At 32.0% G+C, this 22,809-nt stretch overlaps 1 protein-coding gene and 1 long non-coding RNA gene across 2 annotated transcripts in view; one reads left to right on the plus strand and one right to left on the minus strand.

Annotated features, from left to right (window-relative positions):
* The window catches only part of LOC143253607 (matrix metalloproteinase-21-like), a 40,936-nt gene extending 40,776 nt beyond the window's left edge, over nucleotides 1-160 (minus strand). The window contains exon 1 of the mRNA XM_076507724.1: nucleotides 9-160. The gene's annotated coding sequence lies outside the window, so the exon portion shown is untranslated. The remainder of the gene's footprint in view (nucleotides 1-8) is intronic.
* LOC143253609 (uncharacterized) overlaps nucleotides 1-22,809 on the plus strand; it is a 59,032-nt gene that overhangs the window by 18,585 nt on the left and 17,638 nt on the right. The gene's annotated exons all lie outside the window — the stretch shown is intronic.

Consider the following 22,809-nt stretch of genomic DNA (forward strand, 5'->3'; position numbering starts at 1 on the left):
AATCTTACCTTTAAAATGAGAAGAGTATTAGCTTTCCCAGAAAACTATGTCGCTCGGGTTCAGGAAGTATTCACAGTGTCAATTTCGCTGTTCAATCAAGTTCCGAAACTCTATCTTAACATGTCACTCATCGCAAGTTATAACTCTATTACTGCTGCTGCCTATCTTATAAGCTAAACGTCAGGAACTAGCAGCCAATCACGTAGCTCCTCTGTACTCATTTTGTGTGGAGTGGTTTAGAAGTATTTGGATAATTCCATCGAATCACACACTTGCATACATCTGTAGACAAATCTCAATTCAAACCAAGCTACTTATAAACGAACATTTACAGATTTCATATTGTTCATAGCACAGAAATGACTGAAATCTCTAGTACAATTACGCTACTAAGTTAACCTAATTTCATAAAATATTCATCCTCTATATAATTTTGATTTATTTGACACAATAAGATATTCAGTAATTTTTTTTAAAAAGATGTTTATTTCCTCTACTATTCTTAGTACATTTTTAATATTTGATACGACTTTAATTTTTATTTACTTTGATTTATGTGTCACCATTAATATTCATCACAATATTATCCATAAAGGTACGTCAGTTTAAGGCTAGTCACCTAAAACTAATAGAGCAACAAAAACTCTAGAACTAGTGTTACCACATCAATAAAAACGGTTTTTCAAGTAACTTTGAAATAAGTGAGATATGATAATACATACTAGAGTCTAGAATTATATTGACAAAAATTATGCGCAAAAGAGTTGTGATAAATTATGATCAGTTACGCCAGTGTTGACTTATGTTCTGTTATATTGAAGTTTATTCTCTTATAATATCAATTTGATGGATGCGGGTGGATAATACAAGATTAACTATGTTTCTAGTTTTAGTTCTGCACATGAATACGAGATGTGAATGAGCCCAGAGTAAAATGACCTTACAACATGCTTGATACAATTCTCGTGCATAAACCCTTGACTGATTCCTTGCTGTTTTACTACTAAGCGAACTCATGTATTTGACATGAAGGTTGTAATAAGTTTTTAGAAATCACCAATACTGTTTCATTTACAATCTTAAAAATGTTTGGCAGTTATTTAGGACTTCACGGTAGATGGTGTCAATCAGTACCAAATTCTTCTATTTTTTTTTCAAGGACAATCAAAAACTGATAATAAAAACACTAAATCAACTATTCCTAAAGGACTGTGTTCCATAATTTCTTCTCAGATTATTCCCATGTCTCGAATTTTAATACTTTGCTCTTTATCTGAAAAATTGTATCAAACAAATATCTCCATTTTTTATTCAAAAATGATCAGAGAGGTGTGTTGGTTCTTCTAAGTTAATCAAAAAACTACGAGCTGAGGGCATGTTGATCGAGGCATTTACTCCATGCCATAGTAATATCCCCGAGTAAGAGATTCTCGCTGTTCTATCCAACCAAGGTGTTTTGGCTGTCCAGTGAATATCCATTAGAAAAGATGGAATAATTCACCTTACCAACGTTCTTATTCTGATATTTATATTACCATATCCGCCTACCACTTTAATAGCAGAATGACTGGCTCTCTCATTCACCATTTTCTCAAAACTTAATCCTGCTGTCATTAGTCTTCCCAGTAATAACGCTTATCTGGAAGCATTAAATGATTGTATTGTTCAGTTAGTTGTTTGTACAATTCCAGAATATTGAACATGTTTCCTACAATATATTCATTCTTGTTGGACCCCTGAATGCCAATGGTTACAAAAGGCTCAGAAACGGACCTGGGAAATCTTTCACGAATATCCCATTCTTAACAACTGCGGGCCCGCCATGACCAGGTGGTTTAGGCACTCGACTCGTAATCTGAAGGTCGCGGGTTTGAATACCCATCACATCAAACACGCTCGCCCTTTCAGCCGTAGGGGCGTTATAATGTAATTGCCAATCCAACTATTCGTTGGAAAAAAAGAGTAGCCCAAGAGTTGGCGGTAGGTAGTGGTGACTAGCTGCTTTCCCTAATTTAGTAGTGTAACACTAGCGCAGATAGCCCTCGAGTATCTTTGCGCGAAATTAAAAAACAAATAAACAAAACAGAACTTAACAACTGCATTATCCCAGCAGTACATCAGTTGGACCTCATGATATTTATTATGAGATAGTGAACCATTTATTTACTGCATCCCTTGCGCTTTTTCCAGTTGTTTTAACCGGAGTCGACAGGAGGATGTTTTTGCATACCATAAGACTATTATCATTCATTTTTCTTTGTTTGGGAAGGATCTACTATTTTTTAAATTATCATCCTATAGCTTTTACCAGTTGTCTCTGCAAGCTATTGAGGAATATTGTATTGACCTTCTTTGATCTTGAGAAGGCTACGACACTACAAGAAGATATGGCGTTATACAGGACACCCAATCCAATAGGTTACATGGTCCAAATGTTTCACTTGGCAGACATTTCCAAGTCAGCTAGAGCTCAAAATTTTCCTGATCTTTCACATAGAAACTTGGAATTCCTAAGATCTGTATCTTGAATGTCAGACATTTCAGTATTATTATCAGTGCTATTAGAGAATAGTTTTCTTTTACTGTTGCAAGCAGTCTCTGTGTCAAGGAATGCAATATTTTCTATTAGTTGTCGAATATAAGGTTTACTTCGTGGCAACTTCAAACTACTCTCACTAGTTTATTGGGGTGAATCACAGTAAACAGTGTTATCTTCTTCTCATCTAAACCCATTGAATACATTTTCGCCCCCAGTGTGACCTTCATCAGATTTAGATCTCCTTCTCGGTAGTGATGTTATTCCCGTGGTAGCTGAGACAAAATGTTTAGGACTTATCTTTGACTGTAAGCTGATATTTATTCCATACATTAAGCAGCTACATAGCAGCTGTACTAGGACAGTAAACATTTTTCGCATCCTCTTTTCTACTTCTTTGGAAGCAGATATATGTTTCATGCTGAAGATATATCATGCTATCATTTGATCAAAGCTTGACTATAGATCAGAGAGTTTACAGTCCATTCGTGGATTCTGCCTTGATGATGTTAGACCATATAGATCATCAGGGTCATTGGTTCTGCACGGGAGCTTTCTGCAATTCATCAGTCCAGAGTTTGTACATTGACTCCAATGAACCTCCTCTTCATCTCAGAGGTTTGCAGCTTTTCTTATTGTATGCTACAAAACTTCCATCCCTACTACAGCATTCCACCTGGGTGGTGTCTTCATACGTTAGTGATCTGTGATTTCTTTGGGAAATAGGTGGCCTACCATTTCTACATTCGACCTGGGGCACAGTTTATTGAATTGGGTTTGACATTGGATGGTACAGCTGAGCCTGATAGTCAATTCATTCTACCATGGTTTCTTACTTTTGTATTTTTTTTCAGAGGATGACAGATACTCCCAATTGGAAGTATTGTATTCTCTTTGCCGAACATCTTTGAAACATTCTTCTGTTTAATTTTTTTATGGATGGTTCGAAATTAGGTCACTATGTGGACTCTGTCATCAATGGTTTGCTGTGGCTTGGTGACTACTCACGAGATCCTATCTACAGATTCTGTGATCTCTGTCAAGTTGTATGCAATTTAAATTGCCTTGAATTACATAAAAGTTCAGAAGTATACTGTTAAATATTCATTATTGTTTCATTTAGAATTACTAAGAGAGTTATGATTTAAATAGGTATACAGCATACGCGTTAAATCTAGTATTTTTAAACGTGATAATTATGGCAAGTTTGCTTAACTTCTTTGTTTGATTAGAATTAAACACAAAGTTACACAGTGGGCTATCTGTGTTCTACCCACCACGGGTATCGAAACTCGGATATTGCCGCGTGAGTCTGCAGACATACCGCTGTGCTAATGGGTGGCAGGAATTCAGTTTATTAGGTTTCTATAAAAAAGCAATAATTGTTTGAGAAAAGATGTGTTCATTACCAGCAATCTACAGTTTCCTACAAATTTCCTAACAACGTTCAATGAGTTAACAAAATAATCTCCAGATGACAAAGAATAACCAACACAAATCAATTCCTAAAAATGGACTCTTCGTATTTGTATACATTCTTAGCGATTACTTTTATTTGTAATTATATGGAAACAGTTCTAATATTAAGTATAAATTAGAAAGATATCGAATTATTCAAGCAGTGCTAGCAGAACAAGTGGAAAGTGCTGAAAGTAAATAAAACAAGTTTATATATTCTAGCACAGGTGCCATATTTAGTGGAAAGTGATGAGAGTAGACAAAGTAAGAATTATCAATACTCATTAAGTACTATTAAAATATATAATAGTATACAGATCAAGAAGCATCCATATTTAATCGTGGTACCAGAAGTTGTGGTAACCAACAAAACAATAATCATTATAACATCTTTTAATGTGTGTGTGTTTTCTTATAGCAAAGCCACATCGGGCTATCTGCTGAGCCCACCAAGGAAAATCGAACCTCTGATTTTAGCGTTGTCAGTACGTAGAATCACCACTTCATATATTTGTTAATTATAAGTCAGACAGATTATTTTACCAGAGGTACTTGATAAAATACCGATTTCACTTGTATTGTCTGTTGGATCTGACATGAACACGACATCTTGATCTGCTGGAGTAAGGCCTTAATTAGGGTTTTTCATACACTTAATAAATACCTACCTGACAGATCGAAACTTCGTATTCAAATAAGCCTCATGTAGGTGGATGAAGTCCACTGAAACTTTCTAAATGAATTAAAATACCTAAAATATATCGAACTTTAAGAACTGAAATTCATGGAATACCGTGTAATACATATGTTCACGACACATTAATCAGTTCGGTTGCCTTATATTTGTTTACCAAGACAGAACGTTTAGTTTCTTTTAATGTTGTGTTTATTAAACAATTGACATTGTTTATTGGTCTCATGGAGGGTGTTACAAAACTGCGTCGTGTTGAGTACTAAGTACTTAATTCGTAACATTATGATAATCATACTAATTTGTCTACAAATAGTTCTTTTTTTTTATTTATACTGTTGTTTATCATGATCTGCATCACCAAATGCATGAGATAAAAGTATGCATACATGTGTATATATTTTAATTTTTATCGTTTCTGTTAATCAATAGACATATACCATTTTTAAAAGGGCCCGGCATGGCCAGGTGGGTTAAGGCGTTCGACTCGTAGTCTGAGGGTTGCGGGTTCGAATCCCCGTCGCACCAAACATGCTCGCCTTTTCAGCCGTGGGGGCGTTATAATGTGACGGCCAATTCGTTGGTAAAAGAGTAGCCCAAGAGTTGGTGGTGGGTTGTGATGACTAGCTACCTTCCCTCTTGTCTTACATTGCACAATTAGGGACGGCTAGCACAGATAGCACTCGTATAGCTTGCGCGAAATTAAAAAAATAAACAAACATACTAGTTTTAAAATGCTTAGCATATGCCATCGGTAAACAAGATATTGTAAATAAGTTGATTATTCATGCGTGTATAACGAGGTTTAGTGAGATCGGTTAAAAAATTTTAAAGACAGCACTGGCTGAACATTATGTTAAATTTACAAAGTGTTAAAGTTCCTGTTATTTGTTGAATCTTGCTCACATGCCTTCGATCCTATAACAGTTACTATGACAACCACAAAGCTTAAGAGAGCAACGAGAAGAATTTTCATGGTTATTAGCAGTCTTCGAGCACTCACGTCTCTTCCCTATTAACATATAAGAGCCATTAATAAAGCACTTCATTCTGACACACACAACAACATCTTTGAGGTGTAATCTCTTTTATGTCGTCTCTGAAGAGCACTAGTGTTTTGTAAGAGTGTTAATGCACAATAATTAGTCTTTCATGAACAAAGTTTCTTTGTATCCATCAATGCTTTTAAAAAATGTGTTAACGTCTGTATTTTAGCCTGAATCAATGTTTTTTGAAGAACATGTTAAAATGATTACTAACTATGGTCAGAGATCGTTGTAAACATAACTGTGACTTTGTTACAGTGCATTTTGAAAAATGTGTTATTAATTATAACGCAGTGTAGTTAAAATCAGTTATCAACATAACGTGTTTTTACATGGGTTATTGTTTCTTAAAGAACACCATACTGTACACTTAATATTTATTAAACTGTTTGGAGTGTTAGAATCCTTTGCTATTTTTGACACCACTTCTGTGTTATGACTTTACGGAATTCTCCCTTCTCCCCACTTAAGAGCAGTTAAATGGTTTCTTGGTACCCTTCTATTATTAGCTCTTGAACTATAAATAAGATAACTAGACATTGTATTACCTAAGTTTGATAGAAGAGACATGTTAGAATAGAACGTTTTTGTTAATCATTTTATATTTGTTCTTAAGCCATCACTTACATTCATTTATATGTATGTATACATATATATATCGTATTCTCTCGTAATTGTGGCCATATAATAATAATTAGCTATAAAAATATGTACTTTCCAACTCAAAATAATTACTTAAATAAGAATCGAATCAGGCTCTGCTGATGAGCAGGTCTTCATGAGATGTGTAAAGACCCTAATTAAACATCCGGAATGGAATATTACTATTTACTTAAACTATACTAATTTTTGTTAAGTTATCAAATAAGTTTATTTTTACTAATGAACTCTGAATGAAAACATCCGACGTCAACGTCTGAAACACAAAATGTTATAAATCACTCACAAGTGGTTCCGCGAACCTCAGAACACGTTTGGTGCTTAAAAGCTGAAGAGACGACTTTTTTATGTTTCTGTTGGTTTTTTATAAACTGCGAAAGATTTCGATAAAATAACGAAATGTTTCTTCTCTTCCTTTCTCCTCTCATCATTCTTTGACTTATTATTGGTTAGGAGAAACGTTGCCTTGCCATCAAATTAACCCAACTATATTTTTTTCGTTTAAAAAATATTAACACTGCTAAGAAGAAAATCCAAATTTCGTGTAATTCGTATTAGATTCAATTTATTCTAAAGATCCGCTCTGCTACAGTTCATTTTTACAGAGTTTTACTTTATACACCTACTCTTCAGTAGTTCCATTGATAGAAGGTTTACTTTATACACCAACTCTTCAGTAGTTCCATTGACAGAGGGTTTACTTTATACACCAACTCTTCTGTAGTTCCATTGATAGAAGGTTTACTTTATACACCAACTCTTCAGTAGTTCCATTGATAGAAGGTTTACTTTATACACCAACTCTTCAGTAGTTCCATTGACAGAGGGTTTACTTTATACACCAACTCTTCTGTAGTTTCTATGATAGAGGGTTTACTCTATACACCTACTCTTCTGTTGTTCTTATGTAGCGGGTTTACTTTAAACACCTACTCTTCTGTAGTTCCTTTGTAGAGGGTTTACTTTATACACCTACTCTTCTGTTGTTCTTATGTAGCGGGTTTACTTTATACATCTACTATTATGTAGTTCCTTTGTAGCGGGTTTACTTTAAAAACCTACTCTTCTGTAGTTCTTATGTAGAGGGTTTACTCTATACACCTACTCTTCTGTTGTTCCTATGTAGAGGGTTTGTTTTATACATCTACTATTATGTAGTTCCTTTGTAGCGGGTTTACTTTAAACACCTACTCTTCTGTAGTTCTTATGATCTTCTATAATTATTGTTTAATGAATTGTACTTTTTACATGTTTTATATGTATAACTTATTCAATAAACTTTATTTGTACATGTGTTTTATATGTAGTTCCTACTTATACACCACTGTATAATGTATGAAGTATTTTATATATCTGATCTTTTAAAGATCGTATTTTGTGAACCTTACTTCTACATATATAATCCATATCAGAGATTTTTTTAAACATCTAAACTTATATAATACTTTATTTAATATTATCTTTATATATATGATGCTCTGTATAGTTCTTATTTAATTAACCTCACTTATACATCTTCTATAGTTCCTATTTAATTAATCTCACTTATACATCTTCTATAATTCCTATTTAATTAACCTCACTTATACATCTTCTATAGTTCCTATTCAATTAACCTCACTCATACATCTTCTATAGTTCCTATTCAATTAATCTCACTTATACATCTTCTATAATTCCTATTTAATTAACCTCACTTATACATCTTCTATAGTTCCTATTCAATTAATCTCACTTTTACATCTTCTATAATTCCTATTCAATTAACCTCATTTAAACATCTTCTATAGTTCTTCTTCAGTAAACTTTATTTCTGCATAGGTATAATCCTATTTTAATGAATTTTACTTCTATAGTCCGTGAGGTTACTTTTTACATTTTCTGTAATTCTGGATTAATAAACTTTATTTACACATCTATAATTTCTGCTTAGTGAACTTTACGGTAAAGCATTCATTTTTCATAATTTATTAGCAAAGAGAGAAATGAACAATTATGGATAAACGTTATATTTTTCTTCTTTCGAGTTACTGTATATCATAGTAAGGACAGATAATAACTTATATTTAAAAATAATGTTTAATGTGAATTCCCAAACACACTATTAAAGTTCGCCATTTTGTTATCGAAAATACAGTATTTTTAATATATTATAGTAAGGATAAGGATCATAAAGATTTTCGTTTGCTCTTCTGATCAATCAGTTCACCAAAACGATCTTGAAATATTTTGTTTTCATCACTGTTTGTTTTACAAACGGTCCTGTTAGTTTAACTGAGAACTGCTAAATACAGTTTATTGACAAAGAAATAATATCAGTAACATACTCTCTTTAGTAGTGATTGTGTTAAACAGTTTACTCTAAATCATACTGTAAAAAATAACACAATGTAATCCTAAAACACGTAATTTAATAAAGCTAACCCTAACTAATATCGTCTAACTTATTCGTAAAATTTCTAATATTTGTGTAGCGTTAGAGAATAAGTGAAAGTTTTTCTGCTCCAAATAATCGATAAAATTATCATATTATTCACATTTTTGTGTTTCTTAAACTCGACAGTGAATTACCTGCAAAGAACTGCCTTAAGTTCGTACGAAACAAAGAAAATGCTCCAGTTTCTATGAAAATATACGTTGGAAATGAAATTATAACTATAATATAGTATGAATATATGAGAATAAACAGTATTAGTAAATATAAGTGTGCAGTATGAATGCATAAATGTGTATAAAATGTCCCTATTTTTGTTTATTTTTCAATTTCGCAAAAAGCTACAAGAGGGCTATCTGCGTTAGCCGTCCCTAATTTAACAGTGTAAGATAAGAGAGAAAACAGCTAGTCATCACCACCCACCGCCAGCTCTTGCGCTACTATTTTACCCACGAATAGTGGGATTGACCGTCCAATTATAACGCCCCCACGGCTGAAAGGGCGAGAATTCGATGCCGCAATCCTCAGATTGCGAGTCGAGCGCCCCTAACCAACTGGCCATGCCGGACTCGTGTATAAAATGAATACATATGAACGAGTAGTATTGATACATAAGAAAATGTAACATGATTGCATGAGGGTGTAAAACAAAATCGTTGTCAATCTCTTTGTGCACACAACTATAGTTTCTGACTAATTTCACCAAACGTGGCATTTGCTCAGATAGTAACATTTGGCACAAAATTTTGACCTGATGTCTCCTATGTCATTTCGCTACCTATCTGGTCCCCGCACTATTCTATTTGAAAGTGGCTATGCAACCGGCGTTGGTACCTGGAGTAACTCATAGGGCATACGATGCAAATAATCGTTCTTAGAAAACTTTGGTACTAACAATCAGTCCGCCAACAACAATATCGTTATTTACGCCGTACGTTTCTCGGCCGTTTTGGTTTTGGCGAGATATCAGGAGTCTTAGCTAAAGAAAAACATGTTTGCATGACGCCGGTCGTGTCCGTCTACATAACTGCGTTTCTACTATTACACCGTGTTTTGCGTCCCCCGTGCATCGAACGAGTATATTAGCTAGTATATATACAAAATGGCTGTGCTTATATTTGAAAGTATTGTGAATGTGATAAGGCGTAACACATTTACCGTGCTTGTATAAACTTACTAATGACTAACATATTTAATAAACTTTTACCTGTTTGAGTATATAACTGAATATTGTGATACATAGTTGTTTATATTGCTGTCAAATTGACCGTGTTATACTTTCCCACAATTCACAATTTTCAGACTGAAAATCTTCAGTCATAGATAGTTTGGATAGTACTCTCAGATGCCTTAGCTTCTTCAGTCATAGATAGTTTGAATAGTACTCTCAGATGCCTTAGTTTCTTCAGTCATAGATAGTTTGGATGGTATTCTCAGATGCCTTAGTTTCTTCAGTCATAGGTAGTTTGGATGGTATTCTCAGATGCCTTAGTTTCTTCGGTCATAGATAGTTTGGATAGTACTCTCAGATGCCTTAGCTTCTTCAGTCATAGATAGTTTGGATAGTACTCTCAGATGCCTTAGCTTCTTCAGTCATAGATAGTTTGGATAGTATTCTCAGATGCCTTAGTTTCTTCAGTCATAGATAGTTTGCATGGTATTCTCAGATGCCTTAGTTTCTTCAGTCATAGATAGTTTGGATGGTATTCTCAGATGCCTTAGTTTCTTCAGTCATAGATAGTTTGGATGGTATTCTCAGATGCCTTAGTTTCTTCGGTCATAGATAGTTTGGATGGTATTCTCAGATGCCTTAGTTTCTTCAGTCATAGATAGTTTGGATGGTATTCTCAGATGCCTTAGTTTCTTCGGTCATAGATAGTTTGGATAGTACTCTCAGATGCCTTAGTTTCTTCAGTCATTAATAGTTTGAATAGTACTCTCAGATGCCTTAGCTTCTTCAGTCATAGATAGTTTGGATAGTACTCTCAGATCCCTTAGTTTCTTCAGTCATTAATAGTTTGGATAGTACTCTCAGATGCCTTAGCTTCTTCAGTCATAGATAGTTTGAATAGTACTCTCAGATGCCTTAGTTTCTTCAGTCATTAATAGTTTGGATAGTACTCTCAGATGCTTTAGCTTCTTCAGTCATAGATAGTTTGAATAGTACTCTCAGATGCCTTAGTTTCTTCTTCATATTTCTAATTCACTTTTCTCTCTAGCATTCTCGTTACTGCGTTATATACAACAGCTGTTTTTTCAATAGGAAACTAACTGCATTTTGAAAACATAATGAAAAAAAAGTCTTCACTTTTTTTACACTTTCATATACATATTATCACTGTTAAAACTTAATTCATCGTTACTTTACTGAAAGTTACGTAATCAACTGTATGTGCTGTTGTTCTGTAGTTGCTTTTTCAGACATTCATTTTCATGTGTTTCTATCTCATTGTTGTCCGTGTTTGGCACTTTAATTTAATGTGAAAATTGAATTTTTGATCCAAAATACACGGGACGCGACTTATAGTTAGCGTGCCCTGCATGTGAATCTGAAAGTTCATGGCTCGCGTCCCACTGTTGCAAAATTACGTTCACACTTTGAGGTCATGGATGCCCCTGTAAGAGTGATAGTCAAAACCCACTATTCTTTCAAGCAAGTATTGGTATTGGGTACTGTTGACCAGCTCTTTTACCTCTAGTCTAAAGTCCGACAGTAAAATTGACTATATAACTTTGCGGGAAAATTCTAAATAACTATTGAATTGGTACGGTGTACACAACAAAAAATTTGTTATTGTTTCTTGCACAACCTGTGTTATGTATGTTATCAAATGTTTTGGAACATATAAACAGAGTTTGTATCAGTATGTATAGGTATATATCGTAACAGATTAACTCTTGTACATTTATTTTAATGCCTACGTTTGTTTCAGTGTAGTTTTCTTTTTGCGTGTGAAGTATTTTATTGACTATGTGTTACGTTAGTCCCGCCTGAAGAAGATTTTTGAGAGTTAGAATCAACATGGTTTATGAAAACGCTGGCATGCTTGAACGCTGTTGAAACTTCGAGAAATTTGAGTGATTGCTATATAAAACGACGGGCCGGAATGAAAAGGTTATTATTATTGGTCAGCTACAGTCAGTGCACTGTAGGACTAGGAAGCTATAATTGTGATTAACACCTATTAATAGGAAAACTACAGAATTGTACGAGGAACGTTTATAGTTTTCGAACATTACAAACCGTTCAGTTTTAAGTAAATTATTTCGGACGTTCTTATTTCTACAAAGACATTAAATATTTTCGTCTGGAAAAGCTAGTTTATAGCCGGTGTGAGGATAGCCAAGAGAAGACATTGTTAACTTAAACGAGGTGTGATAATGTCAGTTCAGAATGAATTTTCTTGTCGTGGACATGAGACATCGATAAGATAATTAGTTCTAGATCGGACATAAGACTCAGTATTATTTGTACTTAGTATTAATAATAACCGTTATTATAAATTGTATTGTTTTTATTTGTATACCGAAAGATATTTGTGTTAAAAAAGAAAACTGTGTGTATCAATCTTGTTGGCAAATATCATAAATGTGATACAAATTACCGTTTAATTAAATTTTAAATTAAAATTACTGCTTATTTGAAATAGTGATACGTAAGGTACGTAATATAATAAATCGGAAATTCATCCGAAATAAATTATAATACGTAGTTATATATAAGCAGCGCTTTTGTAATGACGGAACTGACAATGAAGTTATAACTGTATCATATGTTCTCCTCACGCAACAAACTATACATGTTTATAATACTTACGATTTTTTCACTTATCTGTATTATTTGCAGACCTTGTAGCAGGTAAGTATGAGAAACGCGTTCGTTCAGAATTAACATATTCAATTGTTTCAGTATTTGACAGAACGTATGAACATGCTTTTAAACTTTGTCAAGCATGTTCATGCGTCATAGTTAGCAAGATTTAAAGAGGTGTTCAAAAAGACATCTTAAATTATCAATGTTGTCCTGAACTTGTATAAAAATATTTATACGCCATATATATATACACTTAAAGCTTATTTCATACCAACATGCCCTAATTTTGTTAACTTACGTTTAGTGTCAAACTTTGGCTTAGTTAGAAGATTATCTCAAATCAACTTTGGCAATCTAATTACACATTCAGATTTCCCGTGAAATTCTGTTTAGAAAGCCATTAAAATGAAAACTTAAACCTGCGTCATTCAAGATGCAGTATTTTATACGAAAGAGCAAAACGTTTGTTCTATCTGCAACGTTGAGAGATCAAACCTTGTTTGTCTTCAGGTTTCATTTCTTCTAAAAAACGTGTTCAACTTCACGATCTTTGCTCAGAATCGTTTTAAATTTGGTTTGGAAATTTATTACAAAAGTAGTATAGGTAAATTATTTTTCAATATCGAAAAATGACAAAAATAAAAACCTGCACAATAAAATATTTCAAAATAATCAGCTCTAGGATGCAGTAAACTGTAATTTTGGTTTTATCTTAAAGACTCAAATCATTTTCTGTTACAGTTTAATTACTCACCTATTCTCATGAAGAGTCAGTAAAACCGCTATTACGAACCACGTGGCATTTAACTCCTGGTTTCAAAAGAGAAAAAAAAGAAGGAAAAATGTCCACACAAATATAGAAGTAAAATATTAAGATTCTAAGGTATTTGTTACGGTAGTAATCAACAGAGAGACAGGTTGACTCGATTAGTGAATCATCGTATCTTTGTCTAGTTTAACAAAACATTTCAAATATTTTCGCATGGATAATATTTATGTGGGTAGCGAAATAATTATAATATATTTTATCAAGTTCCCAACAAGGCTACAAAAGAAAACATTCGAAATTACAACTATTTTGTACTTAAAACTGTATAAGTTTACAAGTCTGTATCAAATAAACAGTGTGTACGAAAATTCCATCACAGAGCATGAAAAATAGGAACAGTATTCGATTATCGAAATGTCCGCGAATATTTGTATAGAGCATCAAATTCAACGAGTTTTTAATTTGCAAATATCTGGATTTTATACAGTATTTAGTACAATTTTAATTGTTTTTATATTTTTCGATACGTATACGAACGTAACAACCAGTAACTTATAAATAAACTGTATTTCAAATAATAGCAAATTACAAACATGAAGTGGTTCAATACCTATAATCTTAACTAAATTTCCCTGAATTACTAATCGTGATGGGCACTATAAGTAGCTCAGTGAACCTAAAAATGCAATACAATAAACTTTTTAAAAAATTGAAAGATTAACTTGAACTTTTTCCATTGCTAGGGACGAGTACATTTCTTTGTAGAATATGTTTGTCTGTTTTTGAATTTCGCGCAAAGCTACACGAGGGCTACCTGCGCTAGCCGTTCCTAATTTAGTTGTGTAAGACTAGAGGAAAGGCAGCTAGTCATCACCATCCACCGCCAACTATTGGACTACTCTTTTACCAAAAAAATAGTGGGATTGACCGTCACATATAATGTTTCCACAGCTGAAAGGGCGAGCATGTTTCGTGTGATGGGGATTTGAATCCGCAACCTTCAGACTACGAGTAGAGTGTCTGAACCACCTGGCTATGCCGGACCTGTAGAATATGAGTCACACAAAAATGTTAAACAAAAATACTGTCAAGAGTTCAGTTAATTCCACTAATTCCAGCTGTGATTTTTTTGTGTTTTGCTCTGATTACTGTGTAGTTGTACCCAATTATTTTGGGTGTTGTAATAATTGAAAGTATAACATTCCCATGACGAGGAAATGTTCAGTTCTCGAAAGTTCTCGGTATAAGATTTTGCTTGTTTATGTTAAACCGATTTTTTGAAGCTAAATATTTTCCTAACATCATGAATAAAACAATTTGATATGGTGCAGTGGACCTCACAGGCAGAGAATGGTATATAAAAAAGGGAAAATTAAACATGTCATTAATAACTATAATGGTATAACTATTAAAAAGTAATTAATAACCACAACGGTACCAAGTGTAGTATACTTATCTATTAGACATTTTTAAAACAATTCAAGATGTTTAAACGTACCAGTTCTCTTCCATGTTTATTTAAAAAATTGAAACTGACTATGCACTTTGATCGTTCGATATCCATTTATAGTAAATAACAGTTCTTCGATATCTGGCTTTAGTTCTTGTTCGTAACTTTCATTCATGTCTGCCATTTACTTTAATGTTGATGAAAAAAGTGTCTACTTTAAAATGTGAAAGCACGACCTTAACCTAATAAGTGGTACTTCTCTTTCTTATCAAGTTAAGGTTTCCTTCCCAAGAAAATATTACAATGACGTGTTGTTTTCATTTTCATACATACAAATAGACTTTTAATGTTTTTATTAAGCAGTTAAGATGTGTTTATTAAGAAAACCCCATTGATTCAAACAATAAATACGAATTGTAAGTGATGAATATCAGACCACTGTTGTAACTCTCTCAATCATGTAATATTTAGACACTCTCTCGAGACCATTGCGCCGCTGAATATTTTCAACAAGACTCGACCAGGATGGCATAGAGATTGATAAAAAAATATATTATTGATATCAGATTGTCGAAAGGAGTGTTTCAATGAAATATGTTAAATAAAACAACAGCACAGATAGGAAATGACATGGGTTAAAATGTGTGCCTACGAGAGCCAAGGAAGGTACTCCAAATAGTGCTTGGAACATTAAATAAGTCCACCCAGAATTTCCACGAAAATCTACTTGTGATGTCTCTCTTTTCTTGTTCCATTTTTCTCAAAAACCTCTTGACCTGGTTCCTCTCTTTAAAAAAGACCACTTTGGTCAAGCATGTGTTCTGGCAGCATGTCAATGGGCGCAGTGTTAATATGAATGTTTACCAAGTTATTCAAGGACGTTGGTGTCGGTTATGAACGAACAGCTCTTTCTTTTTAGTTAAAGTTTTGTTTTAGTGAGGACAATTCAAGTCCGATGTTTTCATTCCGTTACATTTTATCCACTGAAATACATTTTTTATACACGAATCTGTTTTTCTTTTCATTTCACTTCTAACTACATATTCTTTAATATTCTACATTAAAAGCAAATCTCGGTTTTTTGTATTCAGATGAAAACATTGTTCAAGATAAAAACAGAAGGTAAACAAGTTTAAATAAGGCCTTTTCTTTCGCGTAATTGTATATTGATTACAGTAACAGAAAACGTATAATTTAATCTGTCAACTTAAGTTTTTATGTACTTTTAAAACAGTGAGTTACATCGCCCACCACGAAAATTAATTGTTGAGCATTTTAATAGTCATTCTATAATAACATACAATAAATCTAGATATTTATTAAAGTTACGTCACATTTTGAAATATGAATGATAGAATGATTAATTCCTAACAATTTACTGTAGAATATTCTGTTTGTGAAATAAACTAACAACTTAGTATAGGTATCCTGCTTATGAAATAAACTGACAATTTAGTGTAGAATATTCTGCTTGTGAAATAAACTAATAGTTTAGTGTAGAATATCATCCTTGTGAAACAAACTAACAATTTTGAGTAGAATATCTTGCTTATGAGATAAATTAAGAATTTAGTGTAGGATATTCTGCTTGTGAAATAAACTAACAATTTAGTGTAGGTATCCTGCATGTGAAATAAACTGACAATTTAGTGTAGAATATTCTGCTTGGGAAATAAACTGACAATTTAGTGTAGGATATCCTGCTTGTGAAATAAACTGACAATTTAATGTAGAATATTCTGCTTGTGAAATAAACTAATAGTTTAGTGTAGAATATCATCCTTGTGAAACAAACTAACAATTTAGAGTAGAATATCTTGCTTATGAAATAAATTAAGAATTTAGTGTGGAATATCCTGCTTGTGAAATAAACTAACAACTCAGTGTAGGATATCCAGTTTGTGAAATAAACTAACAATTTAGTGTAGATTATCCTGCTTGTGAAATAAACTAAGAATTTAGTGTAGAATATGATGCTTGTGAAATAAACTAATAGTTTAGTGTAGAATATCATCCTTGCGAAATAAACTAATAGTTTAGTGTAGAATATCATCCTTGTGAAATAAACTTTAGTATCAACATTATTCATGTATGTTTTAACGTCATTTCGAAAGTGAATTTTGAGCTTTGCCTGTGTGCACAACTTTTTAAACGGACCCCGGGAAGCAGTCGCTGTAAACAAAATACATATAAACACTTGGACGGAGCAATATATGTCTATACATATATATATAAGGTTGGACAGGAAGGGGGGAGGAGTGAAGAATAGAACAACAGAAACAGATAGATATAATTTAAAAGAGGGAGCGATATGGAAAATGTATGGATAAAGAAAGATATTCACAAAATAAAAACATCTGATTAATTTTGTAAACAGCATCGGAGAGCCAATTATAAATATTTATTGACAGATATTTAGATAGATGAATTTATAAATGTATACAGAGATAGAAAGAGACGAATTGATACAAATATACGGAAAAATATATATGTATGCAATTATAAAGAATATACAAGTAGTCGTTGAAAAGTACACTCACTGCAACGCATCTTATTCTTCCATACTCATAAGTATTTATCTAAAACATATTTGTAACCTTACAGCAAACTCAACTGAATTATCAACTGTTTTTCTTGCCATTGAAAGAGATGAAAACGTGTTATTAATGTGACTGTTTCCATCAGCCTCCAATGGATCAGCACTAAGTGTGCAGGATCAAAAGGTTAAAATTATGACTAGTTAAGGTTTAGCCAAAGATATTATGTGTTTTATACATTACCTTGAATCGTCGGTGAATATGAACAGTTTAATCAAATTAACCATTTGTGTTCGAGATCCTGACTCTAATTATTGCTAAATGTGACTATTTTAAACATGGTCATATTCTCGGTAACACAGTTTCATCTTTTCCTTATGTTTCTTCTAGTAACTTTTAGAAGCAGGAGAATTCAGACAATAGTTTCTATACATTTATATTGCTTTAATAGCATTATTGCTGGAGATGTATTTCAAGACCTGATCTATTCAGAATATCACAAAATGTCCAGAAACGTAAAGAATAAAATATTCTTTGTATGTTTTTGCTTTTTTTCCATTTTTTTAATATTTCACTAAGGATGGATGAACAAATTCTTATACCATAGAAAGTATATCCAGTGACATTTAACTTGGCAAGAAAACATAATTTTAATAGTAAATTTATTATATTTAGGCTAACACCATGAAATACGTTAAATATTATAAATATCCTATACCCAAAAAGCTCTAAAAAAAACAATGAAACACTGAAAAAAATATTAAAGGTATATCTTTTAAAACTTCGCCCTGGATGGCAAAGTGGTTAGAGCGCTCGAATCATAATTTCAGTGTCGTGGGTTCGAATCCTCGTCACACCTAATATAGCTCGTTTTTTTTTCAGCCATGTGGGCATAATGATGTGAGGGCCAATCCAACTATTCGTTGGCAAAAGAGTAGTCTACGAGTTGGTGGTTGCAGCCGGTGACTGTAATTGTGATTAACGCTTATTAATGGAAAACTACAGATATTTAACGAAGATCTTTTGCAGATTTCGAACATTACAAACCATTCAACTTTAGATAATTATTTCTAAGAATCCATCGTATAACTTCAGCTGTGAGAAACTTATATGAGATTAGCCAAGAATAGAGCTAGCTAACATTCCCCCCAAGTGAAGTGTACCTGTGTATCAACGTAGAATTAGTTCGCTCTTCGTGAACCATCGATATAAGATTCAGTTCCAGTATTTGTTTATAAAATTGTGCTATATAAATCATTAATTGTAATAGTCGTTATTATAAATTTCATTGTTGTCTGGGTATTAAAATATGTATTTGTGTTGAGAAAGAAAATAATGTGTATCAATATTGTGGGCAAATATCGACATTCAATTAACTTTTAAATAAAAATTAGCGTAATACGTTAATACATGTAACATAGTAAATCAATGACTCATCGGGGATAAATTATAATACATAACAATCTTTATACAGTTGTGCAAAAACCAACGAATGTTTTAGCTGAAATGCAAATGGCATTTTAAAGTATATTAATCTACTTTTTAAGCAATAAACAAATTTATATTTTTAACGTCAAAAGGAAAATTTAACAAGAAAATAAAAACACAGAAACTATCAATTAATTTGAAAAGTTTAAACTATGACGTTTGATAAAGCAACAAGAACTTTAAAAGAGACAGCAATGTACTTAATATAAATTTTATCTGCTTGTTACGTTTGTCAGTATCACTACAGTTTGATAAACGCTTTCATCAGTTGTGACAAATATCTCTTTTTATCTGTCTCAAAAACTCTTTATTCCTTTACGGTTTGATTTAACGATACCATTTAACACTTTGCTGTCGAAGGTTCCCAAGAATATATTTATTTACATACTAAATAAATCAGGGCAAAAGTAAATTGAAAAAGAGAAACACATTTATTATTTCAAATAAATGAATAATTACTACTTTGCTTATTAAAAAATTAACTAATTATATTAAGATTTTTGATACATTGTTTCACTGAAATACTTTTTAACTATTGATTTAAATTTGGCATTTTGGTACATTACAATAATTATTATTCTATTTTAAGTAATTTACAGAAATGAACAAGCCAAATTTTTTTAGCAACACTGGCCAGTAGGAAACTCGTATATTCAATCTTAAGATGAAGCCCTTTGCTGCTAATTAAATATAAGTTGACTTTAACATAAGAATCATTATTAACAGATAATGTGCATATATTGGGAAGAGAAGGAAGCTTTAAACATTACGGGTTTTTACTTGAATAGGTATGATGTTTTTTATGTCGATATGGCGTATATTGTTTACCTTTTAATAAACTTTGTTGTCACACTTAGATTTTTACAAAACGCTAACACTTATAACTTTAACAACAGGCGAACCACACTATTCTGTTCACTTAACCTTAGCTTAAGTCTATCAATTAATACGCTTTTGTTTATTCTTAACTCCTGACTGTTATCAACCCGGAGCAAGATGTTCAAATTCAAAAATAAATTATTATAATGAAACATAAGAAGAAAATGATTTTGCTATTTTAAATAAACCTAATTAACTCCTAAAATTATTAAGAATTTTGAATGTTAGTAGAACATCCTATTAGAAATTGGAAAATGGAATGAAAAGGTTTTAGAAATAAAACAGATAATCTATTGACAAAAGAAGAATATTTTAAAATAAAATCTTCCGGATGCCATCTATGTTTAGTACATAATAGTCCAAAGATTCATAATAAAGGTTATCCAGTTAGACCTATTGCCTGAAATATAGGTACTTTAATCATGATTAAGCAGATTTCTTAGCGAAATATTTCATCAGTTTACTTGTAACGAGTATACCATAATAAAACAGTTTCATTTTTAACTGAAATACAGAATCTAAAATGAGATAGCAATGTATACTGTATTAAGTTAGACATCTTATCTTTATACACGAGCATTCCTTTGAGGAAGATATTACACCTGGTGACAAATCTAATTTATGACAATGGAATAAGATGAAGAGGTTTCCCAAACCAATTTTTTAACAACTGTTGGAATTCGCCATTAAGGAATCACATTTGCTTTTTGGTGATTAGTGAAATTGTGGTGTGGTTAGGATTAGTTTCGTCTTTAATTAATATACTTGTATAAAACACAAAAGTCGAAGGAGAGCCTGAAGAGTTTCAAAGCTCTGTACTATCGATGATGTTTTTGTGATTTTTGACGAACTTGAACATGTAATACGATTCTATAAATATCTAAACAGTAGTTATAATAATACAACGTTCACATTAGAACACCAAAAAAATCAAGAACTGGTTTTATTTTATAACAACATGAGAATAATAGACTGTCAAGTTTTTAATTAAAAAACAACTTCCACAGAACTTTACTTACATTTTGTTAATTCTATCCAGAATATTTTTGTAAAGAAGTGGAAAAAAAATGTTTCTTTCCAAATGAGATCGTCATATTCATAGAAAGAGAAAATCATAAGAATGTATTTAAAAGGATTTTAAGTACGAAAATAAGCGATCATAAATGTGTTAGAATTATCGTTGGCAGTGATTATTCAGAAAAAAAAATTGTAAAATCTATTTTGTTGTGACAACCCTCAAATAAGTTTTTGAGCTATTCTCAAATATAAAAATTAAGTTGTATTCTTCCATGTAAATGTAAGAGTTCTGCACAAAAAACACGTTGCTTATGAGTTTACTTGTTCTAGTTTTATCACTAGTTGACTAGAAACTAGAGTGTAGGAACATGCATAATTACTCAGGACAACCAAATGGAAGATAAAAGAGCATATTACACGCAGTTACATTGTAGAAGTAAAGTATTCTCACTTCAAGATTACAACAAGAAGAAACGATAAAATAGTTTGTATATTAAAGAAACTTTGTTAATGAAGTACAACCATCTTGAAACTGTTAGTAAAGTGGTGAAAATCTTAGAAAGTTTTCTCGTAATGTCAATTGTTTTCAAGAACAATAAATAAAACGATCAGTGATGATAACCAATTACAAATATTATATTTTCACAATTTTGTTGAAATTAGGAGATAATGTGCAGTTTCGATTATAATTTATTATTTATTTTAATGTGGAAATTTCCAAAAATATCTGATTCTCGAATCTAGATAGGATATAAATATTTTGAAATTAATTAAAACGATTGCCCTGCTATCTTTGGATGTTACACTAACTAGTACACTTTTCCTACATTTATTGTCAATTACCTTATCGATAAGGTTATGCAATGAAGATTGTTCTTTCATGAAGTGATAAACTTAGCAATATTTATGCTTGCTTAATTGGTGAGTGGCTTATTATTATTGTTCTATAACACTTCAACATAGTTCAATGTAAAATTAAAAAGGTATGTATCATTATATTACATCAACTACAAAAACCAATTATTATATTCTCAACCAAACAGAACACAACCAAATTTGATTTCCTGTATTTAGTAGATAAGACGAACCCAATCTCATTTACGGTACTGATGAAATACTTTGTACAAAATGAGCAACTATTCCAGTTCATATGAAACAAATATGTTCATAAAACTCTAATTGACACTAACGACTATTTAAAACATTTCGATTGCATAACCAAAAATAATGTTTACTGTTACTACTGTTGAGCTTAAACTATTATCAACTATCACTATTTTTGCCACTACTGACTTAAGTGGGCTCATTTCAACAATTCTGACTGCTAAAACTTTAGATTGTTACGAATTATAAAATTTAACATTTTTCTTATCTACTTATCTGAACTGAGTTATGCATGTTTAGTTAACAGCTGTTAAATCAACAAAGTCTTATGAATCATAAAATTTCATACCTTTCTGATGATTCATTTTTATGTTTTTCTTATCAAAACATTGTCATCAGATTTTTTTATCTTATACAGTACAAATCTTAAGAGCCTTCATGATGACCTTCAGCATCTAAACAACATAGTCAAAGTTATCTCTTATGTTTCATAGAAAGTCTATTTGTCAAAATCGGTGCAAATTGGAAAGGAATCTTTTGTGCACATATTGTGGAATTTTTGAAGTTATCTCTTGTGTAGCATATGAATTTATGATAGGTTTTATTGGAGCTTATATTTAAAATACTTCAAATGATAAGTCACACCATATAGCTGCATAATTAAATAACTATTGTTTTCAAAAATTTCAACACAACTGTTAAGAATCTATAAAAACACATCACCCGTGAGAAACAAGAAAAAACACAAATGTGACTTTTTAATCGCTTTTTGAAAGTTATTATAAAAAATCTTTTTATAGTTTTCTTGTTTGGCATTAAGCATAAGTCACGCAACCTCTGAGTCAGTGAAGAGTTTTTTATTCTTAAATTGTAAATACTAAAATTATTTATATCCCTTATTAAAATTATACAATGTCTCTTATTTA

This window comes from Tachypleus tridentatus, chromosome 6 (assembly GCF_004210375.1).
Source record: "Tachypleus tridentatus isolate NWPU-2018 chromosome 6, ASM421037v1, whole genome shotgun sequence".
Classification (NCBI taxonomy): domain Eukaryota; kingdom Metazoa; phylum Arthropoda; class Merostomata; order Xiphosura; family Limulidae; genus Tachypleus; species Tachypleus tridentatus.